We start from the raw sequence: 9331 nt of genomic DNA, 5'->3' as shown, positions 1-9331 counted from the left end.
TAGTTCTATAATCTATATAGATGGGGTCAAGCAAAAAGAGGTTAGCGGCGAGTTCACTCCCGAAGGCAACAAAGATGTTCTTTATGAGACTTTTGGAAAGGACCATGCTAAAGATTCTTATGCGGGTACAAAATCACGCTCTAATGTTTCCGCACCACGTGATATAGAAGCTATTACACAAGATATGTAATATCCCAAAATTTTAAACATATTTGATAAAATAATTAGGAAAGTTAAATCGTTCACTTAATAATTGTTTTAGTTAAGTAAGTCTAACTATGATTTATTTTTGAGCTTTTAAATAAACTAACTAATTGTATGAAATATTATAAGTGAGGAGTAGAATTACTAATGACAACTAGTGAGTAGTAACTTATAAAATAACAAAAGAAAATCAATGAAAAAAAATAAAAAAAATAAATAGGAGGAAACCCCCCTAACAAGACCACGGTCAATCGATTTTTTCATCCTACTCTAATCTCCCCTATTTGAACCACCATTCATCATCTACCACCTCCATTTTTCCCTCCAAACATTTGCCTATAAATACACAGAGGAACTAAGCTTTGAAATCAGAAATTCAAACCACAAAAAATCACAAAATTTTTCTCCTCTCACTCCTCCTCTTCTCACGGCACCACCACACCACCACCACTGTGCACCACCTTTTGCGCACCACCACCCCCTGACCAACGAACCCACGACAGTCCTTCACCGAAGCTGCACTGCACGTGGTGCCACCAACACCAGTCTTGCTCGACGCTCCCCTGTTTCGGTCGTACTCGCTGCTCTGCCCTTCTGCTGCCGTCGCTTGGACTTGTGCGTTGCACCGACGAACGCCGCTGACCTCCCGTGCTGCGGCCTGCAAGTCAACCAGACGCGACCGCAGCCGGAGCTCCTTTCGTTCCCTGCTGTGTCGTCCCTGCTCTAAGTAGCAGAGGTAAAAGAAAACCCACACATTTATAAACTAGTCCCCCCCCCCCCCCCTAAATTCTGAACTTTAACTTTAAAGTTAGCCCAAGTTCACTATTGTAAACTAGTTAAATTAGGCCCAAATTTGTTTAGTTAAACCAATGCAATTGTTGCATACTTGCATGTGTATTAGTTGGGCTAAAATATAATTTTTTATATAGTGTTAGTTAAGCTACTTAATAATAGTTGGGCTAATGGAGTTAAATTAAAACTGATTTAGTACCTTGTAAGGCCATGTTAGTTTAATTTCTTAAGTTAAACATAGTTTTGGGCTTAGAATCTAGTTTACTCAGTTAAGTCACCTAAGTTAATCTTGTTGCTTTATTATATTGGGCTTAAGTGGACTTATTGTTGGATTCAATTAAATCACTTGGTTTAGATTAAACCTTTAACTATTTGGGTTAATAATTATGTTGAGGATTAGTTAAAAATATTATGTTAAATTAATTAACTCTTAGTTCATATAATCTGAATTTTATGAATATTGGGAACACTTTAGTTTGTATAAATGACTTTATATTTAGTTCATAAGTAGTATAATATATTCGTGGTCATTAGATTAATAATAATAATAATAATAATAATAATAATAATAATAATAATAATAATAATAATAATAATAATAATAATAATTCAAGTTTAGTGATTAAGGAAATAATGAGTTGTTAGAAGTTATAGTATAAACTATAAGATAAAACTAAGATTGTTTATGGTTAAGGATAACTCGAAGGTTTGAAATATTTTATGTGTAATCTCACGGCCTAATGAAAGAATGTTTAAGAAAAAAAAACGCAACGTTTAATTAAATTGTAATAAATTTCATTATCCAATTCTTTATTAGATTAAAGGAAGGAATATTACCAGCCTCCCTCGGCTCTCAAGAAAACGTAACTACGGTCCCAGGTAACGTCTACTGCTAACACCCACAACCCCTTTCTAATGATGTTTTATGATATTTTCGCACGATGTTGTTGATGTATGGATTGTGGGATATAAAATGTTTTTATGAATATGATGAGTTTTGATGCTAATGAAAGTATTTCATGGAATTATGAAAATACGACTATGCATATGTTATGATTACGTTTTGTGGTTACGATTACGATTATGTAATGTAATTATGATACATAAAAAAGACAAAACATGATAAAGTACAGTGAAAGATGGTTCTAGGCAGTATGATACAGGCTCCACAAGTGTCGCCTATGTTGTGACCGCCTGACTGTTTTATGATACGGGCACCGCAAGTGTCCTATGTTGCGACCGCCTGACTGTTTAAATGATACGGGCACCGCAAGTGTCACTTATGATGTGACCGCTTGACTGTTATGTAATGGGAGACGTCCCCTATGATGTACTAGTCAAGTTACGTAATTAAAAGATATATGATGAGAATTAACATGATAAAGGATGATGGTAATGTTTTATGTTCTCGAGTAAATGACATGTTTACGAAATAGTTTTACTATTTCTCTCCTCCCCGTTTGCTAACAAAATGATTTGAAATGTTTTACGATGTTAGAGTAGTATGTTACTGAACGTCGGCTCATGACGTTTTGTTTTCTGTTTTAGGTACTGATGATGAAAACGGAATGGCGTAGCTGTGAGGAGTTGTTTAGTTTTAGCTTTCTTAAAGCACTTATGATTTAGTTATGTCAAAACTATGTTAGTTGTTAAGTTTCAACTTTAGTTTTATTAAATGGATAATTATGCTGCTAAGTTATAATATGTTTAAGTTATGAATTTATGTTAGCCTTGTGCTTTCCGATCGGGAAGTACGGCGGTAACGCACTGACCTTCTAGGTTCCGTTGCTAACGACTCTTTAGTTAACTTATTAAGGATGCTTAGAGGTCGGGGCGTTACAGGTTATTCTGGAGAAGATTACGGAGGAAGTCACAGAGAAAGTGTCGGATAAAATCACATAAAGTTCCAACGCGGTCCTTCCACAGTTTGGTATACTGATGATACGTCTACCTAAACTGGACTGTCCTTTGGAGGACAAAGCTAGCCATCCTAACACACCAAAATCAACACCATCTATTATACTTGAGTTAGAAGTAACTATTATCCTTCTTATAATTTTTAAAACTAATTAGTAATATAAACTAACCTCAATTCATTTACTTTTTGAAGTAAGAAACGCTTTGCCAGCTTTAAATGGATGTAAAAGATGAGGGTTTGATTGTGGTGGATGAAGGAAATGCACAACCACGAAGTGAACGAGCAATAGTCCATCACGAGTATGTGGACAATGAGCACTTGGCGGTTAGTGTAGTCACCATCACTCCTGGTTACGAATACTTTGCTCTTCCGTTGCCTAAACCATCAGTTGATATAAATGTCTTAATCGATGCTCGTGGTGGTTATGTGTTGTGGCCATCGGCATGGGTGAGGTTTCCAGACGAGGTAAAAGAAGCAACTAAAATCCATATTCATATTGATTTATTTCATACCTATTAAGTATTAACTAACTAAGTTGAATGTTTTTGCCTTTGAATTAATAGCTTTTGGAGAAAATAAATAAGCCCAAGGAAAGCAAGGCAGACTCACTCCTCTAGAAAAGGCGAAAGAGAAGAAAGGTTCAAGCAGGCCAAAGAAGGCCATTTCGGGTAAAGGAATGCAAGACTCCAAAGGTTCAAGTCGCCAACAAAACCCCTATAAAGATACTTGGATTGAGAAACTAACGCTTCAGTGTCTCACTAAGGCATGCTTATGGCTACATGCAAATGTGCGTGATATGCCAGATGATACACTTGTGGAGGTGAAGTTGGGTACCACGAAATTCAACTACCATGAGGAAACATTGACATGGGTGTCTAAGGTTGATGTTGAGTTCCTTTGTGGAGAGATGTTGAATGTTTCCTTGATTCAAGCCTTCATGAGGTATATATAACATTTATACTTATGAAATGTATCAACTTCCTTTGCAATATCTTATAATCTATCTGCTATGTTACGTACTTGGTTGTGCTTTGAATATTACTCCAATATGATCCTTGTGGACGCAGTCAGTTTGGGTGGTTATGTCCAAATTTCGTCCAAGCTAACAATTGTTTGCAAAACACAACTGAGGTTAAGGATTATATTTGGGTATGTCTCAAAACAGCTAAATGTGCACAACATAAGTTCATATTTGCCTCTTGTTTTGAAGAGTATAGTTCTTGACCTTGTATCCATTTTTACCACTTAATTATTATACAATACAATCACTCACATGATTTCTTCCTAACTTTTTTGGATTTTAGTCTCCATTGGTCGCTCCTTGTGATTGTCCTTCAAATAATACTGTATATCAGTTTTATTATGCATCTCAAGATCGATCATTACTCCTCAAATCATGCATATATATAGGTAGGTTTATTACTTAAATATGCTTATTAGCATAACATGTTTCACTAATTTCATTATTTGCCCACTTCTCACATGAAATTAACATAACTACAGTTCTTTAAAGAAATTCGAGAGAACAGGAAAAGTTCCTCAATGGAAAGCAATGAAGGTAATACATATTACTTAAGTTACTTCTTTCTTTTACCAAAAACAAACATGTATATTTCTTACATGATTTTTTTTGATGTAATTCTATAATTAGTGTGTTCAACTAATCGGGGGAATCAAGTGCGGCTACTATTTGTTGAGGTTCATGTTCAATATAATCTCAAGTTGCAAGGATGACGAGGATCTTGAGAAGTTACTATACATAACTCATAAGTAGCTCAATTTAGGGCCGATTTTTGGCCTAGTAAACTCAATTTTTTTTACTTTCCCGCATTTAGCCATATGTTAGGTCATATATACTTATAAGAAGTACATATAGAACCATTAGAGTCAAGTAAACTATATTCACATCATTTAAGACCCATTTTGGGTAAATGTATGTGATTTAGGGCCGATATTGGATTTTCATGTTTATTGATGATTTTAAAAAGTAATACTGCAAGTGCACGGTGTCTGTTGTCAGAAGAGACTTAGTAAATACGGATCAATCCCACAGGGAGAGGATTTTTATCGTTTTCCACTTAATTATAATAAACTATCTCAGAAAAACGAATGTTTGATTTAACTAATAACTAAACTAGAAGCAAGTAATATGAAAATGTTGGTTTAATCAATAAATTAAAAGTATAGGGCATACGTTCGGTCGACCATGCTCATACCATTCAAGGAATACCAATTAATTCAATAACAAATAAATTAGAGGGTGAGTAACTAAAGAAATTGTTAATCCTTCGGTCGGGTATTAACACTTTCAATTCAACCTATGCAGTATGATCACTAGCATATTAAAAATTATCAATTGTAATGAAGCCTCTAAGAATATGATCTTTCAATTCTAATACCTATTAGCAAATTAAATCTTGATATTAGCGAATTACAAGAATCAAACTATTAAAATTTATCAATTGGAATTACTCACGACTCTAATCTATAAATCAATCAATTTCAAAGTATAAAAAAACATAGTATAAACATGGCTTCTCTCACTTTGTCCTAGAAAAGACACCACCTCATAGTTGAAATAACTAAAGCAAAATCAATAATTAACCTATAATTCATGATTGAGAAAAAATGAAGACAAGAATAACAAACAACAATAATAAATATTAATGAAGAAGAAAGCAACGAAAAGTACCTCTAGAACTTGAATTAAAGGAAGAGAAGCAAAAAATAGGTTACAAGAAAAGAGATGAAGAGGAAACGTAATACTAGAGTTCTCTAGGAATAAAAAGCATGAGATAGAAATAAAATAAGTCTCCCTTTTATATTTCCTCTAATCTAATCTCTAAATAAGTGAAAGAAAAGATAAGAAAATAAAATAATAAAAGAAATTCAATGATTGGACGATAGTAGCGACAACGATCACGAGGCCGCATCAAGCACTTATGCGAGTTGAGGCTCGACCATAGGGCGCTGGCAGGCTAGTGAGCCAGGCAGCATTGCAGTCGCAAGGGAAGTGCCAACCCATTGGGCGCTGGTTCCCAGGCACATTTGTAGGGTCAAATTTCGAAAGCAGTATCTCGAGTTTTAGGCATCTTCTATGGGCGTGTAACCTATCGTTGCGAAGATCTTAAATTCTTGTTTCTAATGCAACTTGATTCACTTTAATCGTATCTATATAACTTGAGTTATGATCAAAAGAGTGAACATATGTCGGTTTTTATCACTTCATAACTGATGCATTTCTTCGATTTTAACTCAAATTCACTCTCAAAAGATATGTTGCGATCCTCATGAAAGATACTTCACTTAATATGATTATAAGGAATAAGATAAACATCCACAAACATAAAATCAATCGATCAAAAGCCGCCATCATCAATTCCCATTACAAGAAGGAAAAATTGATAATAACAGTCTCAACTATTGGACATCTTCTTTCAACAGTCCCATTTATCAATTAACTAACAGTGGACCTAACTTTAACTTATGTTTGATATTATTAGTCCCTTGGAAGGGTTTACCTACTGTAGCAGGTGAAACATTGGTCATGTGCATCTTTCCTGACATTTGATGAATAAGCCACTACTGTCATTTTCATCCACCCCTTCTCCTCTCCTACCACCCCCTCCCCACCCTCCTTAGCCACCGCCTACCCCTTCCTCCACCTATTTTTTCATTAAAATAAAAAATAATGTTTAGAAAAAAGAATTCTTTAATTTTCTTGAATACTCGAGGAACACCGACGGAGAAGCAGCACTAGTAGCAGCAACAGACCTCGGCAGCGACAATGTTGGCTTGCCTGAGCATCGTCAACACCCTCAAAGCAGCACCACACCGAGGGAGAAGCGGTGACAACAACAATAAGCACCACTAGCACCAAGCCCACAAAAACCCACCCCCACATGTCCCCAATCCCAAACACTAACCACCAAGCCACGACCCTAAACTGCCTATACCCACCCACATAAACTCATCTCCACCCCACCGCCACCTATCCCCAATCCACAAAAACTCTTTCTCCTTTTTCTTTTCTTATTTTCATTTCATTTTTTCTGGCTCCCTCAACTCCTCTCTCTCTTCCACTTCTCTTCATTATTCTTCTGCTTCTTACACTTCACAGAGCATTTAGCAGCATTAACATAAGCCATCAACATCGATAAAGATGGGGTTTTCGCATGGGTGGTGGGAATGGATTTTTAAATGGGAGTGAGGATGACAATGAGGAATTAAAGGTTGTGAGGAAAGAGAGATAAAGATGAGCAGTCGTGCGAGTGGATTTCCAGGGGTAGGCATGGTTTTTCGGGGGATGAAAACGGGTGTTTGGCGGTGGGTTTTTGGTGTTTGTGGTGGGGATAATCTGATTGATATCATTGCGGTTGTCGTTGCTGACATAGGCGATTATTCTTGGAGACCCTGTCAAAGAGAGAGACTCTGGAGTGAGTGAGGGCACTGATGGCGGTCGTTGTGCGAAGGAGTAAGGATGAAGTGATGTGTTTTAAAATATACCGCAAGTGCACGGTGTCTGTTTAGCAGAAACTGGCAAATACGGGTCGATCCACAGGGAGAGGAGTTCTACAGATTTGTGTCAATTATCTAACTATTTAGAGAGAAATGATTGATTAATTAATAACTAAACTAAATAAACTAGAACGCAGAAAAATGGAATTTATCAAATAATTAAAACCTAGGGCAATCGATCGGTCCACCATGCTTATACCAGTTTAATCAATATATATAGTTCAACAACACTTGGATTGAGGTTCGAATAAATGAATATTTCGCTAATCCTTGGTCAGGCATTAACAACTCCTAGATTAACATATGCCAGTACGGTCGCTCAACATAATCAAATCTACCTATTGTAACAAGCCTCTAATGAATATGATCTTTCGATTCTAATTCTTATTAGCTAAACATAACTCATGATATTGCGCAATTACATGAATTAAACAAGTATAACAAATCAATAGGAATTATTCTAATTCAATCCAATTATTGAAGAACATCAAACACAATCAAAAAGGTATAAACATGGCTTCCCTCTCTAAACCCTAGAAATAGACTACTCACTCATGATGATATTGAAAAGATAAACATAATCAAAGTAAAAGAATTCATGAAATTAAACTAAGTAGAGAAGAATACCAAATGATTGAAGAACGATGGAAAAGGAAATCGACGATCTATATAATCTTCCAATGTAAAAGTTCAACAAAAGTAGAGAGAATAAACTAAGTGTTTGGCCCTAAAAAACGTAGAAAATAAGATAGGTCTAACGAAAATATTAAAAACCTGTTTATACTCTTTACAAAACCGGCTAAAAAACCCGAAAAAACGCGTCCCGAGAAACCGCCCGGTCGGGCGACGGTGATCACAAACTTACGACGAAGGAAAAATTCCGCCCGGTCAACCGGTCGAGCTCGCCCGGTCGGGCGCGCAAGCGTTTTTCTTCGTCTGATCGCCCGGTTGGCCGGGCGAAATAAAGGATGAAAAATCCTAAGTGTTGTAGTTCGCCCGGTCGGGCGCGTAAGCAGTTCAAGCTTCCATTTCTGCAGCAGCTAAGTCCGAAGATTCGCCCGGTCGGGCCACACCGCCCGGTCGACCGGGCGGAATCTTTTCCTTAGCTTTTTCTTCGTGGAATCCAACCGAAATGCTTGCGTGGTTTCCGGATGTCCTTGGACCTGTGTGAGTGCTAGACTTCCGTGTCGCGACTCAGATAAATGCCAAAGTGCCTAATCTGCATCAAAACCTGCAAAATACGACAAGACTCCAAACACATCAAATCCACAAGAAAAGAGCTCAAAAGAGCCCAAATCGACTATCAAAACTAAGGGGATTAGAGCAAATAATCGATGAATAATGAACACATCAAAATCCCCCAAGCTAACCTTTTGCTTGTCCCTAAGCAAAATCATGACATGAAAAGAATATGATTGCCTCACCCCTTCAAATATGAAAACAGAGATCAAAATTTTTTTATAAGGCTCACAAATCATTCAAGCAGGCACAATTCAAGTTCAACTGTTCAGATCACTCTAGTTACCAATCACCCAAATAACCAATCCAATGCAGCTGCCTTATATGACGTACAAATCTTGAAAAGGTACTCACTGGGGTGTCACTCCTCTCGACATTTTGTGGCAGGCAAAAGATGTGCCCGATCGCTCACCATCCCAACCATAATGACCCTTCCCACTCACACTCTCATGTGTTTAGAAAGGTGATAATGTCACTCAACCTAATCATGTCGACTCAAGTAGCGAACGTACTCTTTAACTTTGACAAACTGACCACATCAATCCGATAGACAATATAAGCGCAAGCTCAAGAGGACTTTTTCGGGGTTGTAATGGGGCTTAGGTATGGGTATGGATTATGTATGGGAAATGTGGTGGAGAAAACCAAGAATAGGGGAGC

The 9331-nt window shown here is 36.9% G+C and overlaps 1 long non-coding RNA gene across 1 annotated transcript; it reads left to right on the top strand.

The window, feature by feature from the left end:
- Positions 1-381: 381 nt before the first annotated feature.
- LOC104886814 (uncharacterized) lies at positions 382-4949 on the top strand. Its single transcript, XR_789262.4, has 8 exons — positions 382-940; positions 1814-1875; positions 2545-3030; positions 3107-3379; positions 3478-3856; positions 4219-4324; positions 4418-4472; positions 4566-4949. It is a non-coding gene; the product is annotated as an uncharacterized LOC104886814 (long non-coding RNA).
- The last annotated feature ends 4382 nt before the right edge of the window (positions 4950-9331 follow it).

Source organism: Beta vulgaris, chromosome 2 (genome assembly GCF_026745355.1).
Source record: "Beta vulgaris subsp. vulgaris cultivar EL10 chromosome 2, EL10.2, whole genome shotgun sequence".
In the NCBI taxonomy this organism is placed as follows: Eukaryota; Viridiplantae; Streptophyta; class Magnoliopsida; order Caryophyllales; family Amaranthaceae; genus Beta; species Beta vulgaris.
The sequence above is the reverse complement of the archived record's forward strand: the minus strand, read 5'-3'. Positions and strand labels throughout refer to the sequence as shown.